The 22,622-nt window shown below is 43.8% G+C and overlaps 1 protein-coding gene across 1 annotated transcript in view; it reads left to right on the top strand.

Annotated features, from left to right (window-relative positions):
* LOC145412376 (uncharacterized) overlaps window positions 1–22,622 on the top strand; it is a 119,663-nt gene that overhangs the window by 56,349 nt on the left and 40,692 nt on the right. The window lies entirely within an intron of this gene.

The raw sequence follows: 22,622 nt of genomic DNA, 5'->3' as shown, positions 1-22,622 counted from the left end.
ACAGACCAGTGACTATCGCATCTCTTGGTAAAGTATTTGGGATTGTCATTAGTAGGCACATTGCTAAACATCTTGAATCCAAGAACTTAATTAGTGACTATGCCGTTCACTACGGAAGATCCAGTGTTGATATATATACTCAGTCTCTTTATTCATACCATCCATCAGCCAAGTTACTCAAGTACCTAACATGGAGAAACCCATGCAGTTGCGTTAATATTTCTAAAGCTTTTGAGGAGTAAGGCACCATTCTCTCTTATCCAGACTCCTTTACTACAACCAAACGCCTTTTGTCACACTGGTTACTTCATATCTCAGCAACAGAAAGAAAAGAAAAATAGATGTATATTCCATTTTTCCACTCAGTTAATGCCGGAGTGCCAGAAGGCTCCAGCCCTGATCCTCATTCATATTAATGATTTGTCTCACCCACAATCCCATTCACTCATATGCAGCTGATTTAACGCTTCACAGTTCCTTTACGGTTAAACACCCATTCACAAAGTTTGAGAGTCAGCACAGCACTCCTTAAATCAAGACTTATCTAAGATCCCTGAATGGGAAGAAAGTATCGTTGTCCCATTTAATGCTACCAAAGCCAAATACATCCAGTTTACTAATTGACAGTGTTGGCAGAGTCCTTTATTTCCCAGTATTTCTGTCTCTAAAAGTATCGTTGTGTTGGTACGATTAGGTTAGCGTTTTATATTTGGAGAAATGTGGAACATTCTAGTAATTGTTGTACCACAGGATTATGTCGGTGTTTTATATTTGGAAATGCAAGAAACATTCTAGAAAATGTTATGCCGTAGGGTTAACATTTTATATCTGAAGATGTGAGGAACATTCTGTATAATTCAACAATTATTTCGTTTCTCTCTTACCTTAGGGATCAGTTCTTGTCATTATTATTGCCCGCCTTTACCAAGGCTGAGCGACAATGTTTTTGTCCGCCTCTTTGTTTGTGTGTGTGTGTGTGTGTGTGTGTGTGTGTGTTCCCCTTTTATCTCAGGAACGGCTTGAGCTATCAACATGAAACCTTCAAGGTACATGATATGGCCGAAATCTTGGACAAGTTCGAAAATGGGCACTACGGGTCAAGGTCAAGGTCAGCAAAATGGCTGCCAAAGGTCAACTATATTTATCGTCCGCCTTTAGCACGTTATATCTCATGAACAGCCTGAGCTATCAACATGACACCTTCAGGGTATCAAGATATGTCCAAAATCTTCCGGTCCTCCCCTGGGGGACCGCCGCCCCTGGGCTCCTCCTGATGGTGGCTCGGGCCCCACTTCCCGGCCCCATCCGGGGGGCAGGGCGCCGACCCTCGGCCTCCTCAGGGGGTGGCGCCGCCCCTTGCCCCCCCCTGGGGGGGATGCTGCCTCTCTGCCCCTCCCCAGAAGGGCGCAGCCCTCCGGCCCCCTTCCGGTGGGCAGGCGCCGCTCCCCGGCCTCCCCCGGGAGGCCTCGCCCTACGGGCCCCCCCGACCCCCCCGCAAGGGCCCCACCACCCTGCCCTCTCCCGGGCGGGCCCCACCCCTTGCCCCTCGGGGGGGGGCTCCAGCCCCTGGCCCCCCTAGGGGGGACCGCACTTGTAAATTGGCCAACAGCATATTCAGGCAGGCTATTAGCATTCGGCTCCCGAGTGCTTTTCTCTCATTATTACTGTGTATTTAAGTGCATTATTGCATGAGAAAATGTGAGTTCATTCCTACACTCTGAAGTGTTTTGGGTTGTACTGGTAGGTTGAGTTGAGGGAAGGGTATTTGAAGGACCGTCCCTCATCCAAGCCAGTTCAGTTTTAGTAAGTAACGGACAGAGAGAGTGTGCATCGGAGGGAAGTTAGTGAGAGAAAGCCAGTCAAGCACTGAGAGTCAGAGAGTCATTAACAGACAGTGAAGTTAAACAGCCAGTGAACAGTCAGGGAGTCAGTTAGTCAGGGGTGGAGACAGTGAGTCGGTGAGAGGTAATCAATGAAGGATGGAGTAAGCGAGTGATTTTCTGTGAAGGACGGAGGTAGCTCTGCAAGGGAGAAAAGTCTCAGTGTTTGCATGTGTACCTCAGCTGTGCTTGGAAGGATAAAAGCCTAAAATTGTTTAGATCCTGGCCTGTCTACGCGTCGTTTTCGACGTCTCAAAGGAATCCTAAGGTGTAATAGTATTGAAGTTGTTGGTGTTTCACTTAACAATACCCTCAGTTGGACCTATCATGTCAAATCACTTGGTAAAACCGACTCTGAAAAACCTAGAATATTGTATAGAATCTGTAAGTTCTTCACTGACGAGCTGTTAGCTGTAATTTACAAGTCATGTGCACCCCCATCTCGAATATTGCTCACCCTTGTGGAGTGGATGTGGAGAGGTTGCACTAAAACACCTGAGCCAAACTCAAAGGACAACTAAAAGAATTATTAATAACCCAGTAATTACAAGGAGAGGGCCTGTAAAAGGTACCGGAGCCAACCCACCTCTGAATCACATCTTTTATACGTTTCTGCCCAGAATCGTGCTAAGTCTGTTCTTCGCTCTGCTAAAAATAATTTCATCCGTACTAAATGCTCTCAACTCTCCAGCTCGAATTCTTCCCGCTCCTTCTGGCACCTTGCCAAAAACCTTTCCAACAACTTTACCTCATCGTTGTTCCCTCCTCTTTTCCACTCTGATGGCTCTGTAGCTATTTCTTCTATTGATAAAGCAGAGCTCTTCGCTCAGACTTTCTCCTCCAATTCCACCTTAGACGAATCCGGTGCTGTTCCTCAATCACTTCCCCCCTCTGACTTCCTCATGGCTGACATTAAAATTTCTTCAGCTGATGTATTTTCTGCCATTACTGGCCTCAATACTAATAATGCATATGGGCCTGATGGAGTCCCTCCTGTTGTTCTCAAGAACTGTGCTACTGTGCTTACACCCTGCCTAGGCAAACTATTTCGCCTTTGTCTGTCAACTTGTACCTTTCCTTCTTGCTGGAAGTTTGCCCTCAATCAGCCAGTCCCAAAGAAGGGTGACCATTCCCAACCCTCTAAACTATCGTCCAATTGCTTTAACATTCTGTATCTCAAAAGTTTTTGAGTCAATTATTAATAGAAAAACTTTAGAGCATCTTTCCTGTCACAACCTTCTTTCTGATCGCCAGTATCGGTTCCGTCAGGGACGCTCCACTGGCGATCTTCTCACCTTCCTTTCAGACTCCTGGTCATTCTCCTTTCGGGACTTTGGCGAAAGCTTTGCCACTGCACTTGACATCTCAAAGGCTTTCGATCGAGTCGGGCATAAATCTTTAATTTCCAAACTGCCCTCTTACGACTTCTATCCTTCTATCCATGCCTTCATCTCTAGCTTCCATTCTGGTCGTTCTATAGCCGCTATTGTAGACGGCCATCGTTCTTCTCCTAGATCTATCAACAGTGGTGTTCCTCAGGGCTCTGTCCTATCACCAACTCTCTTCCTTTTATTCATCAATGACCTTCTAAGCTGTACATCTAACCCTATCCACTCTTATGCTAATGACTCCACCCTTCACCTTTCCATTCGGTTCCCACAACGTCCATCTCAGCAGTTACTTCAACAAACAAGAGATGAAGCTATGGCACACCTAATGTCCGACTTGGCTCGTATCTCTAACTTGGGTAAAAATAATCTTGTTTTTCATGCATCAAAGACTCGGTTCTTACACCTATCAACCCGACAAAATCTTCCACAGGTATACTCACTGTTTAATAATATTCAGCTTAATCCTGCATCATCCTTGAACATGCTTGGGGTTTCATTTACTCAGGACTTATCTTGGAAAGATCATATTACATCTCTTGTAAAATCTGCTTCCAAGAGATTGGGTGTGCTAAGCCGACTCCGTTCCTTCTTTACCCCTGCACAATTGTTGACTCTATACAGGGGTTTTATCCGCCAGTGTGTGGAGTACAACTCTCATGTGTGGGGAGGCTCCCCACATATAGCTCTTCTCAATAGGGTGGAGTCAAAGGTTTTTTGTCTCATTAACTCTCCTCCTCTTACTGACTCCCTTCAACCTCTGTCTCTTCGTCGCACTGTTGCATCTTTATCTCTTTTCTATCGCTGTTGTTCCTCTGAACTATCTTCATGCATCCCTCAACCTCTACGACGGGCGCGTAGCACCCGCCTAGCAGCAAACTCTCATCCCTTTTCTGTCCAACTCTCTAGTGCAAGTATTAATCGTTACTCCTAGTCCTTCATTTATGCAACAGATCAACTCTGGAACTGTCTCCCTCTGCCAGTATTTCCTGCTTCCTATGATCTCCAGGCTTTCAAACGCAGTGTGTCCAGGCATCTCGAAATGATCGGATCTTGAATACGGCTCTCTATTGTATTTTGTTTTTCTCTTGGAAGGAACAACAATTGCGGGCTCGCGGCCTTTGATTCCTTCTTCCTCGCATAAAAAAAAAAAAAATGAACTACTTTCCCTACAGGTATGATGGAATGTTTCCTCTTTTGCACTATTTTACACACCCTTTTATGGCAAATGCTCAGACGAAGTTGCATCCACTGTGCCATCTCTCCTCGCCTTCCCTCGTGCTTCAAGGGCATCTGGTAGTGCTCATGACTTGATTGTCATACTGCCATATTGCAGAACTTTTGCCTATCAGAATTCATTTTTTCTCCAGAACTGCTTTTCTTTGGAACTCGCTTACACAGATTAGTTTCTGCCCAAATTTTGCCCTACAGCACTTCAAGTCCAACTGTTACAGATTTTTTTTAAAATGAGCAGAGGACACCTGTAATCAGGTATATGGATTAAAGACTATTTTGTTTTTCCTTCATCTGTTCATCTCCTGTAAAAAATGTATACTTCGGAAGTTCGAGCTTTTTCATTTTTCGTTCTTCCTTTGGTGTTGGCTGGACGCCTTCACGTGGTGACACCGATATACTTTGGTAGATCCACTCCCCGATTAAACAAGCAGCCCTCAGTTCCCTCCTCAGCCCCAACAAGAAGATGGCGAATTACAGGAGGATGGCAGCTTCAGCCTACAGTGCACGAGATTCACATCCAGAGGAGTCTGGGTCCACAGCAACAATAACAACTACAGTTGGGCCATTATACAGAAGTACAATGCATGCACTCTACCAGTTTTGTGAGTCTGTACCAAACTTTCATCCAGACAGCTGAAACTTTTTTTTTCTTTTTTTCACTTAACAGCACCATCTCACACTTTTTAAGGCACTCTGCTGGTACAGTATGCATCAAATAAACTGTAGTCCACTTACCTGAACTTTGCAACCGAAACCTACCTCAGTTTCGGTCTTTGCATCCGATTGGCTCTCAGTAGAATCTGGGTAACAGAATGTCCTAAGCTTCTATTTCCAACCTTATGCTCTCTAGCTACATGGAAAATTAACAGGCGAATGTTATTATCAGATGCTGTAACAATCTGGCAAGTAGCAATTAGCCTGTGAAACAAAGTAATATAATAAATTATCTGAGTCCCTGACAAATTTAAAGTCCAGCTATGATGAGCACGCCCATCACCAGGTTTATGAGTATATGATGTCATGCCGACAAAGATGCCAGAGTTTCCAGACAGTTTATAAACTGTGATATTTCCTTGATGTTTTTATGTGCATCATGTTGTGCTGGCAAAACAGAAAGTACAGAGCAATTAGTATTATGTAGCAGCCATGAATGCTGCATGGAAATCCCTTTTGGATCACATGGCATCAAGGGCGGTGAGAATTGTCCGCTCTCCTCTCTCTCTGAATTTCATTTCACCTGACTGAGGATGGTCATGTTTTCAAAAACTCACCATCCAAAGGTGGGTTGGGCGGTGAGGGATGAATGCTGTTGCTTCCTGCCAATTATTCTTTCTGATACGACTTACAGAATTTTCACGTCTGCTCACTCCTATATGATGACGAGGAACTTGTTTTATTCGGCTGACTTCCTTAATATTAATAAATGGTTTTTTGTACATATACATGCTTTGTTTTTATAGATCTATATGTAGCAGAGGTATCAATTGTATTTATCCTTCCCATTCCTGCTTACATACCTATAATCCCTTATCATATTTAGCCTCTGCCGTTATCAAACTAAATAGATTATGTAACTTGTAAATGCTAAATGACAATGGTAAAAGGAGTTAGGGCGTCAAGTCATTCGTGCTCTCGGCCGCTTAGGCCATTTGAACAAGACGGATTATCCATGCAGCATTAATGACTGCGACATAATATTACTAGCCCTGTAATTTTTTTGGCTGAAGCGATCGGATGGTATGCTACTTTGTTTTGCCGACATCTAAACGTACTGCACATGAAAACTCAAAGGATATATCACGACTGATAAACTGTCTGGAAAGTTAGGCATCTCCATCGGTGTGTAGGCATGATGACACAATAAATCCGCCAAACTGGGGTTGGGAGCGCTTGTCAAAGCTGAACTTCAAATTTGCCTGTTTCAGGCATACATCATGTCACTCTCTCGCAAACTTAAATATTACATTCCAGATTGGGTCAGCATTGAAGATTAACACTCACCTGTTATTTTTTCTTGCATCTAAAGAGCATATGGTTGAAAATAAAAACATAACGACCATTCTTTTAGCCGAATTCCCCAAATATTGAGTGGGAATTAGCTGCTGCAAGGACTGAAACTCAGGTACAGTAGGCTTCAGGTAATTGGACTTACTGTACATAAGCCTGTCTCCAGGAGGTGCCTTTTCAGCTATTTTACCCTAGGAATTTGTTCCCTCATCAACCAATTTTCCTCAGTGACATTATTTCCCATGGATCTGTTTCCCACTTGAGCTATTTACCACATGGGCATATCTTCACTATGAGATTATTCTCGATAAATGGACTTGCTTACCCATGGACCTGTTTTCCCCAAAGGACTCATTTGCCACCATGTATTCTTTCCCTCCATGGACCCATATCCCCTTGGTTCTATTTTTCACCATGTACCTGTTTTTCCCTCCATGGACCTATTTTCCCCCATGGACCTACTTACCCTCATGAACCTAATTTGTCCCCATGGGGAAACACCGAAACCCCACATGAACCCATATTATCTCATGAATTTACCCCATGAATGCATTTTTACCCAGTAGACCTATGTTTCTACTTGGACCCCATTTTTCCAAAGATAAGTAGGTCCAATATTGTAAAGGGTCCATGAGGCGACCGATTTTCCCACATGGACCCCCACCTAACTGTGGACTCTGTTTACCCTATGGACCTGTTTTTCTTCATCCATCTAACCGCCAACCCACATGTCTAGCCACTCGTTTACCCCTTTTACTCTAAGCTAGCCTATATCTGCCATCTCTCCATCTTAAATACTGATTTGTGGCAATAACTTAGTACCAGAATATAGTGTGAGCCACCAAGAAGTGCTATAAGAAGAATGTTGAGTGATAATACTGTCTTTTTCATTCAATTACCTACGTGAAAATTAATAAGCTGCAAAATGACGAAAATGTGGGCCAGGTTATAGTCAAATGAGTTTAATGTACTGGTAGATTCTCAGCAAGTTTACACACACACACACACACCGCTCGCTGGTGCAGTGGTAACGCTCTCGCTTGCCAACTGATGGACGGGAGTTCGCGCCTCGCTCAGGTTGCGAAAAGTTTCACTGACGAAGTGGGTGGTTACTGTCCCCCTTGAGCAAGGGGACGGGTGTATGCGTGTGTGAAGGTCACAGCCTTGCCCTTAGATCGGACTATATGAGCTCTCAGCTCCCTTCCGGGAGGGTAAAAGCTGACGATCACGACCATCAAGGGATCCTGACCGACCCGGTGATTTACACACACACACACACACACACACACACACACACACACACAAAGAGCAGATTTAAAAGTCTGGATATTGCCACAAGGTGAACAGACTCCAAATCAGAGGATCCAGAGTGGTTAGGCATGTGAACATGCGCCTCCTCTTCTTGCAACCTCTCAGCTCCGATGAAGCTGAAGTTCATTTCATCAGATAGTTCATATAAATACCTTATTGCTGGGATGAATTAATTCTTCGGTAATTATTGTTGGCTAGATAATAAACAACCAGCTGATCTTTATTATTATAACTTGATACTCACATTATGTTTTGTTGGAGTTTCCAAGTATATACTTAATCTCACTTCTGTACTCATCAGGCAGGTGCCACTACCATCACACAATACCCCATCAACTTCTCGGGGTTCTGTTTCCCGGCCTCCTCAGCCGAGGGGTTCCACTGAGTGGGTGCAGCCTGGAAGTGGCTGTGCTTCCTCTAGGGAGGCGCCTCTTGTCTCCGGAGGTGTCCCCTCTGGGGTGGTGCTTCCTGCATCTAGGATTGCCTACCCGGTCCCGGTTCTTCCTGTGGCAAACGTCCATGTTCATGCAACGCCTTGTCTTGACATATCCAAAAAACCCGACGTCCCTCCTGTGCACGGCAAGCGTCGCCGTGGCTAATCAGAGTGCTCGGAGACTGAGGCACTACTCCGAAAAACTTCTGCTGTGGAGCCCACTACTCATCCTACTCGGGACTCTCAGGGGTCTGGTCAAATGCAGGCTGGGGATGGCATTTCGCTGGCGAGCCGGCCACCACCAGACAGTGGTGGTGCCTGCAACGTTGATGCACCTGCTCAGCTGTGTGAGGCCTTGCCCTCTTAGGGTCCAAGCACTATGGGGTGCGAAACTGATCATATTCTTTCTTGTGGTGGCCTGCCTGCTCTATTCTGGCTAGGTCAACTTGCGGTCCCCCTGCCAAGCCATCTCTTGCTCTCTTGCTTCACCAGAGAAGAGGACCATATTCCTGCCATCTCCTTCCTCCAGGTTATCTTCAGCTGGTCGGCTTAATGTGCACCATAACGGTGTCAGGCACAGCTATTCCAAGGGCTCTTCTAAGCAGCAACCTAAATCTGGTTGCTTATTGAGGGCAAGGTTGTCTCTCCCCTTGGCCTGATTCTTCCTCCACTGTGGGAACTATGGCATACTCGGCTAGCATACTGCAATGGAAATGTCGAGGGCTGTGTGGTAAATGGGAGGAGCTGCGGACCCTCCTGTCTGCTTCTCCTTTGCGCATGTCTCCAAGATTTTCTTGTAGGTTTTACCACTCCTCATGCACCATCTGGGAACTATGCTTTTTACTCAGTGCCAGCCCAGGGTCCTGTTGGTGGTAGTGCTGTTTTGGTGAGGGCTAACGTCCCTCATCGACCACTTCGCCTCCAGTCTGACCTCCAGTGTGTTGCTGTATGGTTGTATGCCCACTGCTGGTATGCAGTTTGTTCCATTTATTTATCACCCAAAACAGCAGTTGGTAGGGCGGAGCTTGAGAATCTTTTTTTGTCAGTTACCTACGCCTTTTCTTCTCTTGGGGGACTTTAATGGTCACACCTTTTGTGGGGTGACTGTCTTGTTAACCAACGTGGGAGTTTGTTGGCGTCCCAATTGGAGGATGAGGATCTTGCCGTATTCAGTACTGCTGGGGTTTACACATTTTCACCCCCAAACAGGTTCATATACTGCAACTGACCTCTCTTTCTGCTCTCCTCACTGCCTCCTGGACTTTACCCGAGAGTTACGGAGGATCGACATGGGAGTGATCACTTTCCCATCCTCCTTACTGCAGCAGTATCTAGTCCTTGTTCCCGTCTACCGAGGTGGTGGTTGGATAAGCTGGACTGGTCCCTTTTCTCCTCTTTGATTTCTGTTAATGTCTCTGTTGAAGACTTTCCACATATTGATGGGGCTGTTTTGTTCTTTACCTCTGTTCTGCATTCTGTTGTCCTTCATGCTTTTCCTAAAACCTCTGGTACTTAAAGCTATCGACCTGTCCCATGGTAGAATGAGGATTGTAGTGTTGCTGTAAATGCTAAGAAGCTAGCTTTTTCACGTTATCGTAGTTGCAGAACAGAGCATTAGCTTGTCGAATTCAGGAAGCCATGGGCTAAGACTACTGGAGTACTCAAACAAGCTAGGTGGGACTCTTGGGTCATCTGTAAACTCTAAGACGCCGGTGGCTCAGGTGTGGAAGATGGTGCAAAAGATTTCAGGAAAATTCACTCGAGGCAGGTCCCCTGTGCTGATGCCTAATGGTGAGCCTGTTGGTGACCCTGCAGTTGTGGCCAATATTTTTGCATCTGCCTTTGTGACAGTCAGTCATACAGATGCAAGCTTTCCAAGTTTTGCCAGACATCGGGAGGTACAGGAAGCTAGGGTGCTGGACTTCCATTCAGGGAATGTGGAGTCTTACAACCTCCCTTTCTGCTATTGTAAACTCCAATCTGCCTTTTCCCTCTGTCATGACACCTCACCAGGGCCGGATGATATTCCCTACACGATGCTTCGACACCAGGATGATGATGCACTGTCTCTTCTCCTTAACCTTTTTAATAGAATCTGGAGGGATTCTTCTCTTCTCACCTCTTGGCGTGATGCTATAGTCCTGCCATTCCAGAAGCCAGGGAAGGCAGGTTACAGTCCCCTGGAATATCGGCCAATTGCCCAAACATCTTGCTTGTGTAACTTATTTGAGAAAATTATCAATATGTGCCTAATGTATTTCCTTGAAAGGAATGAATGTCTCACTCAATATCAGTCTGCTTTTCGAAAATGTCTCTCAACAATGGATGCACTTGTCCGTCTTGAGGCTGCAGCATGTGATGCTTTTGCTAGGAAGCAGCATTTGGTGTGCGTTTTCTTTGACCTAGAAAAGGCACAAGATACTACATGGTGGTTTGGTATCCTCAAACAACTCCATTCTTTTGCTCTACGTGGCAGGCTGCCCCTATTTATACTCAATTTTCTGCATGACTGTCCATTCAGGGTTTGGGTTAGTGTCACCCTGTCTCCTTCGTACCCTTAGGAGGAAAGGGGTGCCTCAAGGAAGTGTTCTCAGTGTGACCCTTTTTGCTATTGCACTGGGTGGTACTGGGTCCTCTATTCCAGAGGGGGTGTATGCCTCACTGTATGTCCATGATTTAGCTCTATGGTATACTGCATCCCAAATGTCCGTGGCTGAACGTTGCATGCAGCTCGCCCTCGACAGAGTCTGTCATTGGGCCACCATGTATGGCTTCCGTTTCTCATCAACAAAAATGGTGGCCTTGCATCTGCATTTGAGAGATGTTCACCTTGACCTCAAGATATATGGCCACAGGGTGCAACGTGTGGAAGAAACAAGGTTTCTTGGACTTGTTTTCGACAGGCGACTGACGTGGGTTCCTCGTATCGGTTCCTTATGACTATCATGCCTCCAAGCCTTGTTTCTCCTGCAGACTCTATCTCACTTGTCTTGGGGCGCTGACAAAACCATCCTGCTCTACTTTTACCGTGCCTTAGTAAGGAGCGAATTGGACTATGGGTGTGCGGTATACTCTTCTGCTACTGAGGCACGACTGCGACCACTAAATTCGATACATCATGCTGGGATCTGCCTATCAACTGGGGCTTTCCGGTCTTCCTCGATTCCTAGTCTATTGGTTGATGCAAATGAACTGTGGATATCCGCCGAAAGTCCTTAATGGTGCAGTGTTGGCACCGCCTTCACCATCTTCCTGCCTCACTGTGTTGTAAGGCTGTCTTCAAGGTTACTCCCCTTCCCTTTTTATAATACCCACCCTCGCTATCCACACCCTTTTGGGTACAGAGTGAGGGCTGCCATGGGGGAGTTGGGTGTTCAGTTCTCTCCTGCTTGCCCTATGCATGTTCCCTGAGTGACTCCCTGGCTTCTCTCAGAGGCATGACCACGTGTTTTCTTCCCTTTTTTTTTTTTTTTTTTTTTTTTTTTTTTTTTTAATGCGAGGAAGAAGGAACCAAAGGCCATGAGCCCGCAGTAACAGTTCCCTCCAAGAGAAAAACAAAATACAATAGAGAGCCAAATTCAAGAACCGATCATTTTGAGATGCCTGGACACACTGCGTTTGAAAGACTGGAGATCATAGGCAGGAGGAAATACAGACAGAGGGAGACAGTTCCAGAGCTGACCTGTTGCATGAATGAAAGACTGGGAGTAACGGTTAACTCTTGCATTAGAGAGTTGGACAGAAAAGGGATGAGAGTTTGCTGCCAGACGGGTGCTACGCGCCTGTCGTAGAGGTGGAGGAATGCAAGCAGACAGTTCAGAGGAGCAGTGACCATTAAAGTAGCGATAGAAAAGAGATAAAGATGCAACAGTGCGGCGAAGAGACAGAGGTTGAAGGGAGTCAGTAAGAGGAGGAGAGTTAATGAGACGAAAAGCCTTTGACTCCACCCTATTGAGAAGAGCTGTATGTGGGGAGCCTCCCCACACATGAGAGTTGTACTCCACACAGGGGCGGATAAAACCCCTGTATATAGTCAACAATTGTGCAGGGGTAAAGAAAGAGCGGAGTCGGCTTAGCACACCCAATCTCTTGGAAGCAGATTTTACAAGAGATGCAATATGATCTTTCCAAGATAAGTCCCGAGTAAATGAAACCCCAAGCATGTTCAAGGATGATGCAGGATTAATCTGAATATTATTAAACATTAGTGGGTATACCTGTGGAAGATTTTGTCGGGTTGATAGGTGTAAGAACTAAGTCTTAGAAGCATTAAAGACAACCATATTATTTTTACCCCAGTCAGAGATATGAGCCAAGTCAGACATTAGGTGTGCCATAGCCTCATCCCTTGTTTCTTGAAGTAACTGTTGAGATGGGCGTTGCGGGAACCGAATGGAAAGGTGAAGGGTGGAGTCATCAGCGTATGAGTGGATAGAGTTAGATGTACAGCTTAGAAGATCATTGATGAATAAAAGGAAGAGAGTTGGTGATAGGACAGAGCCCTGAGGAACACCACTGTTGATAGATCTAGGAGAAGAACGATGGCCGTCTACGACAGCAGCTATAGAACGACCAGAAAGGAAGCTAGCGATGAAGGTACAGATAGAAGGATAGAAACCGTAGGAGGGCAGTTTGGAAATTAAAGATTTATGCCAGACTCGATCGAAAGCCTTTGAGATGTCAAGTGCAATGGCAAAGCTTTCGCCAAAGTCCCGAAAGGAGGATGACCAGGAGTCTGAAAGGTAGGTGAGAAGATCGCCAGTGGAGCGTCCCTGACGGAACCCATACTGACGATCGGAAAGAAGGTTGTGATAGGAAAGATGCCTTAAAATTTTTTATTAAGAATTGACTCGAAAACTTTTGAAATACAGGACGTTAAAGCAATTGGACGATAGTTGGAGGGTTGGGAGTGGTCACCCTTCTTTGGGACTGGCTGAATGAGAGCAAACTTCCAGCAAGAAGGAAAGGTACAAGTTGACAGACAAAGGCGAAATAGTTTGCCTAGGCAGGGTGTAAGCACAGAAGCACAGTTTTTGAGAACAACAGGAGGGACCCCATCAGGCCCATATGCCTTGTTAGTACTGAGGCCAGTAATGGCAGAAAATACATCAACTGAAGACATTTTAATGTCAGCCATGAGGAAGTCAGAGGGGGAAGTGATGGAGGAACAGCACCGGAATCGTCTAAGGTGGAATTGGAGGAGAAAGTCTGTGCGAAGAGATCTGCTTTATCAGTAGAAGAAATAGCTACAGAACCATCAGAGTAGAAAAGAGGAGGGAAGGATGATGAGGTAAAGTTGTTAGAAAGATTTTTGGCAAGGTGCCAGAAGGAGCGGGAAGAATTCGAGTTGGAGAGTTGAGAGCATTTAGTATGGATGAAATTATTTTTAGTAGAGCGAAGAACAGACTTAGCACGATTCCGGGCAGAAACGTAAAGATTATGTGATTCAGGGGTGGGTTGGCTCCGGTACCTTTTGTAGGCCTTCTCCTTGTTGCGGACAGCATTAGAACAAGCGTGATTAAACCAAGGCTTTCTTGCGTTAGTCAAAGGATATGAGAAAGGAATGTATGCTTCCATGCCCGAGAGAATAACCTCCGTAATGCGCAAGGCACACTCAGATGGCTCACGGCCATGGAAGCAATAATCATTCCAGGGAAAATCAAAGAAGTACTGCCTGAGGGCCTCCCAGTCCGCAGCTCCAAAATGCCAGAGACGACGTTTCCCTGGAGGGTCCGCAGGCCGTACTGGAGCGATAGGACAGGTTAAGGTAATAAGGTTGTGATCAGAGGAGCCCAACGGAGAGAAAAGATTAACAGAGTAAGCTGAAGGATTAGTTGTGAGGAAGAGGTCAAGTATGTTGGAGCTCTCTCCAAGGCGGTCAGGGATACGGGTAGGGTGCTGTACAAGCTGCTCTAGGTCATTAAGGATAGAAAAGATGTAGGCTTGTTCACCAGGTGGATCCGTGAAAGGAGAGGAGAGCCAAAGGTGGTGGTGAACATTGAAATCTCCAAGAATGGAGATTTCAGAGAAAGGAGAAATGGACAGAATGTGTTCCATCGTAGAAGTAAGATAGTCGAAGAATTTTTGATAGTCAGTAGAATTAGGGGATAAGTAAACAGCACAGATATATTTAGTCAGAGAATGACAGGAAAGCCGAAGCCAGAGAGTGGAGAATTCAGAAGAATCAAGTTCAGGAACACGAGAGCAAGATAAGTCGTTGCGTATGTATACACAACAGCCACCTTTGGCTTTGAAATGAGTATAAAGAAAGTAGGAGGATACAGAAAAGGGTTTGCTGTCAGTTGCCTCAGACAGCTGAGTCTCCTGAGAGGAAGGCCTCTCTTTCTTTACAGGCAGCTCTGTCTTATTTTGAAGAATATGCTTTGCTCACAGCGACTTGATCCCTGTATATACTGATGGAGCCAAATTCCATGCAGGACAGGCTTTGTTGTCATTTTCAAAGATTTTAGCTGTGGTGGGAGTCTCCCTTCTTCTGCATCTGTTTTTACCACTGAACTTACTGCTATTTTAGTTGCAGATGAATTAATTTTTAGTTTCCCTCCAGCTTCTTTTACCATTTTTAGTGACTTAGGCAGTGCCTTGCAAGCTTGGTCTCGTGGCTTCTTATCACATCGCCTAGTCCTGTCTATATTGGGAGTGGCTCTTGTTATTATGCAGGAGTGGATACTTTGTCCAGTTGTGTTGGGTCCCTGTTCATGTGGGGGTCGAAGGCAATGAGTGTGCTGACTCATTGGTGAGAGCTGCTGCCTCTCGCCCTTCCTCTTTTCATTATCGTGTTCCATCCGAAGATTTATATACAGCCACTGTGGAGACTGTTTGTTTCTGCTGGCAGAGGAGGTGGGAGCGGCAGGAGCGAACAAATTCCACAGCATTCGTCGTGACCTGTGGGAGACAGCTTTGGCCTGCCTCCATATTGGCCACAATGGGCTGACTCACAGTTTATTTTCTTAATGGAGAGGGAGCCCCCTTCCTATTGTGATGACTGCCTGGTTCCTTTGAGTGTGTGGCATCTTCTTGTGGAATGCTCAAGTCTCGGGGATCTTCGTCAGCGGTACCTCTCCGGGTGCCGAGCCGGCGACGGATCGTACCTTCTCTCCTCGGTACATAGGGAGGAGGCTTGTGCTGTGGGAGGAGGCACCTTCTCCTTTACCTTTTCCACTAGCTGTAGGGCTTTATCTTATTTTAGTTTGTGTTTTAATGATAATGTTCTCGTTTAAGCTTTATCTTTTCACCATCTTTTAGTTTTGGTTTTATATTTTTTTTTTTTTTTATGCATTACTTTTCATTTTACTTTTTTTTTGTTTTTATAATTTTGATTTTCTTTTAATGTTTGTGTTCGGCGGCATATGACCTCTGCTGTTACACCGCCATGGCATATCATCATTCATTCATTCATTCTGTACTCAACATATTCCAGGTGTATAATGGTTTCTGTCACATACGTGGGTGAGGATGGTGAGAGTTGAAGATAAGGCAGCCTGACGTTGGAGTGTAGGTTGACACAGAGTTCACTTCTTCGTGGCCACCCTGACACTGATTAAGTTACCTGGCCATAGATACAGACAGTACATATGGACTCACACAAGGCTTGCATAGTAATAAGTGCTATACTTGTTTGCCAGACCAGTAACTATAGCTGTTATTAAGATGACAAGAAATGAGAAAGGATAATATGTTAAACAGAGAAGACAGGAATCTTACGGCAAGGGAAGTTTGGTGGTGTAATTACACCCAACCTCGTGACACGAAACCGGATGTAATGTTTGATTGGTGTGTTTGTGTGTGTGTGTGTGTGTGTGTGTGTGTGTGTGTGTGTGTGTGTGTGTGTGCGTGTGTGGGCAAAATATCAGTTTTTATACAATACCCCTCAATGAAGATGCCTTCATAAATCTGCGTGCTTCTCTGGCTGGCCATGGGACTATTTTTTTCAAAGTTCTAAAATCAATTTCGTTTCCTTACAGATGTGAAGAGAATCATCTGGCGCACCTGGCAATGTATTTTTTTTTTTTTTTTTTTTTTTTTTTTCCTAAACCCATCCTGTGATTCGTTACGATTCGCGGAAGAGTTCATAAAATTACGGTGCATTTGCCATTAATATGTATCCATGTGGGAGAAAACATCTGAGATGAGGTGACAGCCTGAGTGTTGAGATGGTAGAGCCTGGCTGTACAAACATACCGGTAACTTTCGTTCCCCTCCCATAACTGTTCGCAGGTTTTTATGTTTCGCGCTAATTCATTGTCACCGGCATCGGTACTATAAAGCGACATTTGACGCTGGTGGTTATTAAGTTGAAACAATTGTTGGAAACACTGACGGTCAGCCAGGGAATAAACCTACTTCTAGCGGAAACAATAGGTTAAAGGTCAAGATCATGGCCAGAGGCCAAGGTCAGCTCAAGGAGCTTAAATCTGATTTGAACCAAACTTGGAGGAAGGGTTAAGTCTAGGCTAAAACGAAGGGTTTCAACATTGAGAACAGCTAGTCAAAAGTCAAAGTCACGGGGAAATGCCAAACTTTGAAGTGTGTGTGTGTGTGTGTGTGTGTGTGTGTGTGTGTGTGTGTGTGTGTGTGTGTGTTTGAACAATATTATATTAACCCCCTTTGCTGTGATTTGGATCAAACAATGGATGAGTTGAGGATTACCGAAGAGGATGACCTATTGTCTTTTTAGAACGATAGGTGAAAGGGCAAGGTCGCATGAAAACCTCAACTTTAGCCTTTTTTATGCGATGTAAACTAAACTTTGTGGAAGGGTTCAGGTTAAAACGAGGATAAAGAGATTAGATTCTGTTAAGGTCAAAGGTCAAGGTCACAGGATGTATGCTTAAGGCAGCTGGGCAAAGTCAATTCAGTTTCGATCTGATCTGAACCAGAGTCAGTGAAGTGTTGAGGGTTAGACAAGATTGAAGTAATTAAGTTTTGAGAGTAATATTTTAAAGGTCAGGGTCACAGGGTAAAGGTAAACAGGCCTATTTGACCCTTAAACCAGATGGGGAGAGTGGGTATTTTATTCTAAGTGCTCATTCATAGTGTTGTGTTTGTTGTTGTTGTTATTATTATTATTATTATTATTATTATTATTATTATGATTATTATTATTACTATTGTTGTTGTTGTTGTTACTATTATTATTATTATTATTATTATTATTATTATTATCATTATTATTATAGTTATTATTATTACTATTATCATCATTATTATTATCATTATTATTATCATTATCATCATTATTTTTTAATTATGATTACGATTACTAATATTATTAGAGTCCTGATTTGGTATGTCAGGGAACAAAATCATTAGCATGCAGTAACTGTTTTCCGGAATATTTGCAGAGCTGAATAATATAATATGGTATATTGGTATTGTGATCCCTACCCTGACGTATGGAAGCGAGGCGTGGACATTGCAAGAGGGGAACAAGTCAAGAGTGAGAGCAGTGGAAATGAGTTACTTGAGAGGAGCATGTGGAGTGACGTGGAGGGACAGGTTGACGAATGAAGAAGTGAAGCAACGTTGTGGGGTAGATGTGGATGTGGTTGAAAAGTTTTGGAGAAATACACTGAGGTGGTTTGGACATGTGGAGAGAATGGAGAATGAAAGACTGACTAAGAGGGTGTATGTAGGTGAGGTGGAGGGAGGGAGAGGGAGGGGTAGACCGAGGATGAGGTGGAGGGATGGAGTTGAGAGGTATATGAGGGAGGGGGGGGCGAGTTGGGGGGAGGGGAGTCAAATGGTGGGTGACAGAGTGACTTGGAGGCGTTTTGTCTGCGGCCACCCTTTGCGGGATTAGGGCGTCGGGCTATAGATAGATAGATAGATAGATTTAAAACGTGATGCCACATTAACACAACATAACCACTGAAAACTGACAGGAAAGATAAACATAACCATTGAAAACTGACAGGAAAGACAGTCAAAAATTCTTCAACTATCTTACCTTTACAATGGAACACATTCTATCCATTTCTCCTTTCTCTGAAATCTCCATTCTAGAAGATTTCAATGTTCACCATCACTGATCCACCTGGTGAACAAGCCTACATCTTTTCTATCCTTATTGACCTAGAGCAGCTTGTACAGCATCCTACCCCTATCCCTGACTGCCTTGGAGAGAGCTCTAACATACTTGACCGCTTCCTTACAACTAATCCTTCTGCTTACACTGTTAATCTTTTCTCTCCGTTGGACTCCTCCGATCACAACCTTATCACCTTAACCTGTCCTATCCACGGCTGGATTAAGCATGTGGGAGGCCCGGGGTCCGCTTGGAAGGGAGGCCCCTTTTCCAACTCCCCCAATGGCATACACCACAGACTGGTAACCTAAATCCTAATATATAAATAGGACACTTTTAGTTAGGAAATACTGAACGGGGACTATTCATCCAATGCTGTAATATGTAATGCATAAACACGAAATGAAATGAACACAAGTTGCTCTGGTGGGAGGCCCCCTCTTGGTGGGTGGCCCAGGGCCCGGGCCCCTTGGCCCCCCCCCCCTTAATCCGGCGGTGGTCCTATCGCTCCAGTACGGCCTGTGGACCCTCTAAAGAAATGTAGTCTGTGGCACTTTGGAGCTGCGGGTTGGGAGGCCCTTAGGCTCTTTGATTTTCCCTGGAATGATTATTGCTTCCATGGCCAGGAGCCATTTGAGTGTGCCTTGCGCATTATGGAAGTTATTCTCTCGGGCATGGAAGCATACATTCCTTTCTCATATCCTTTGACTAATGCAAGAAAGCCTTGGTTTTATCACACTTTTTCTAATGCTGTCCACAACAAGGAGAGGGACTATAAAAAATTACCCTCACAATCCTTGAACCATCTGATCCATAGTCTCTTATTTCCTTCTCTTGCACACAACAATATAAGTACATACACCCTATTTTGGTCTCTCATTCTCACATACTCCCGCGCATATACCTCATCCAAACTCCCACCATTCACTGTCACACCTTTCCATTTAGTCTTAGTTAATCCACAAATGTCCACTTTTGCACCGTCAAGTACCTGGACAATCTCTCTCTCTCTTTCACCTCATCATTCGCACTCCTTACACTCCATGTTGCAATCCGTACCATGTCCTTTGTCCGATCCTTTGTCGTCATCTGTTTGTCTGTCCTGGTCCGAGGCTTCTTGTTTGCATTTTAGTTTTCCTGGAGGGGCACTAAACCTCCGCCAACCCACTTGTTGACACGAAGGGAACCTGTGTTGGATGGTTATAAGGTTACTACCCAGCGTTTTAAATGATTTCCTGGTTTACAGGAAATCCTTTGGCTTGTCACTCAGTGTAGAGTTACCCTGAGATAGAGTACCACTACATTAAGTGGGTCGATGATGGGCGCCCCCACCGACCACTAATATACATACATGTATATATATATATATATATATATATATATATATATATATATATATATATATATATATATATATATATATATATATATATATATGTGTGTGTGTGTGTGTGTGTGTGTGTGTGTGTGTGTGTGTGGATCCAGTTTATTAATATCAGGCCTACTTTTAACTCCACCAAACAAAAATTATATCACAGAGCCTGTCCTCTTTCGTGCCTCTTACCACGAGGTACATTTGCAGATCATAACCACCTTCTCCATCTAAAGCTTCAGCTTGATATTGTGTGCTTCTTGATCAGATTCATGCATAATCCTGCATCCATCTCCGTATTCATCGTCATCAACACAAACCAACTCTTTATTTCATATCGTACGAGTATCTACCACATCTAAGTCACCGTCTTGCATCTTTTTATATTTTTCAAATTGCTCAGTGACATCGCTTTATAAGACTCTTCGTTATGTATTTCATTTGCTGCTGCTTTTGTACCTATTTCCGCGACACCTAAAACATTACAACCAGACGAGTTCGCCTAGTTTTACCTGTATTTGGGCAGGCACTGGACACGGGCCCAGGGTTTCTTGAAAATTTTTTGGATTGTTACTTATTGCAGTGGTTCTCAGTCTTTTCAACTCTACCGACTCCTTGAGTCCCGGAGAATATTTTAGGGCATCCCTAAGGCTTTAGCCCAGAAAGTATATCTTGTCCGTATTTTCACCTCTGGCTGTAAGTTAGATAAACGTTTGTTTTTATAGCTACAATTTTTTATTAGTACTTCAACGGATATATCCATATAATGTGAATAATGGCGCTTGTCCAGTTATCTAAAGTTGCGGTTAGAGTCCCACTCTGCACAAGTATTAAGTCAGACGGGAACAAAAAGGAGCAATTAGAGAATACAACACACACACCCTACAGTTTGCCTAAAGGCCGAACATATGACTTTACCCTTTGATCATGACTCAAATAATTTTTCTCAAAATTAGATAATATAATCCTTGCCAACTCTAAGTTTTTACACCAAGTTCGGTTCAAATTTGGTCAAAACTGCCTTGCCCTTCCATTTTGGCCTTGGCCTTTGATTTCTTTTTTTTTCAGATATATTCATCCTGGGGAGACCCTCATTTATTCCACCAATTTGGTCTAGATGGGAGTAAAACTGTGCTGTCGGGAGTAACCTTTGATTTGTCGTTCTCACAATCAAATCCTGTTATCCTTCCCTTACCATATGCTTTTCCACCAAGTCTAGCTTAAATCGTATTAGAACTGTTTAAGTTGACCTTGCCGTGTGACCTTGACCTTTTACATATTGTTCTCAAAACCAGTAAGTCAACTCCTTGGCCAATCCTCAACCATTCTACGATTTTTGGTAGAATTGGATCAAATTATCTTTAGTTATTTTCTTCATACACGGACACCGACGGGTTGAAGCTTTACCTTGCTCTCTGACATTGGCCTTTGATTGTTCTGAAAACCAGTTCCTTTCATACTCTGCCTTCAGCTATTCCCCCAAATATTGGGCAAAGTCATATGAAAGCAGCTGAAGCTGACCTTGTCATGTTATCTTGACGTTTGGCTTTGCCCTGTAACCTTGACCTTTGGTTGTACTCAAAATAGAATTCCTGCTCCATTGCCTTACCTTGACCTTTTCCAACAAGTTTCGTTTAAATCAAGCAAAAACTGATTAAATAGACCTGGCCCATTGTTCTCAAAAGCAAAAAGGTTAGCCGTTGGTGATGCTCGACCCTTCCAATTAGTTTGAGTAAGACTGGATCAACACACACACACACACACACACACACACACACACACACACGCATAAACCACGCCGCGTAAACACTACACCCATGACACAACGTGTGGGAGTGTGTAATAGTGAAGTTAAAGACACCCATCCCTCTGATTGCAGTGAGCTCGTGAACTAAATCAAGTTGCCTGTAGTGTGATGGAAATGAATATGATGTTCTTTTTCTGCTCTCTCCGTCAAAGAGTAAATAGGAATACAATTTTTAACGGTTTTCTTTCGTTAAGTTTTCCTCTGTAAACTAAAATTTTATATTACCTGGGATAAAAGCCAAATAGGCAGATAGCAGCCAAAGGGTTAATGACAGTAAAACTGCATGTGAAACATATAAAAATCGTGTCATTTCAAAGCACTGAAAGAGAAGAAAGAAATTGATTACTCCCTCGGGGATAGGCATGATTAACCATTTGTTAAACACAGCAAAAAAAAAATGTAGTTTTCTTGTAGCAGCCTAAATAAAACCTTAACCGTATGTGGCTCTGTTAGTACTTTCGGTGTGTACAAAGTCGGTTATGAACTTATGAATTCATGCGACTGTTTACTGAGTATTGCATTCCTTCGAACACCTTTGTATATGCACAACATGAACTACTGTGACCGTTAATTACGGCATGATTCCTAATGCTCTTGAATAACATTTTATCCACCAAGGTATATACTGTACTCGGTATTCAGCTATACTCGACTGGTAATGAATATACAACTAGATACCAACAGAATTTCAGCACTGCTGGATTAAATTTTCCAGATATCTGCCCTCTACTTACCTACAGATGATCCAGTATTTAAATTTGAATCTGAATTTAATTTCAGTCAAAGCTAAATTCTTTCTTCACTTCGCAAAGATTGCTTACAATGAAAAGATTTGTCAACACTGGCAGAAACTATGATTACAAACACTTAGCAGATTTTTTTTTTCTGCACTTAAAAGAAATCACGAATACATTAAAAAAGAACTAAGTTTCCATTAAATCTGTTTGGTAATGTTAACGAAACTATTGAGAATATTACTTTTATGTACTATGCAGTTGAAAAAGGGAGAAACACAATGAGGTAAACTTGGCAGATTCATTTATTTTACTTATCCATTTGGCAGACCCCTGTGTGAGAAACGCCGGTTTAAAGAGTAGGGAGACTCCCGTTCACATGATCTCCTCACCATAGATGGGCCTGACG

Source organism: Coenobita brevimanus, chromosome 93 (genome assembly GCF_032717465.1).
Source record: "Coenobita brevimanus isolate Jiangsu-jjx chromosome 93, ASM3271746v2, whole genome shotgun sequence".
In the NCBI taxonomy this organism is placed as follows: domain Eukaryota; kingdom Metazoa; phylum Arthropoda; class Malacostraca; order Decapoda; family Coenobitidae; genus Coenobita; species Coenobita brevimanus.
This window is presented reverse-complemented; position numbering and strand designations above follow the sequence as displayed.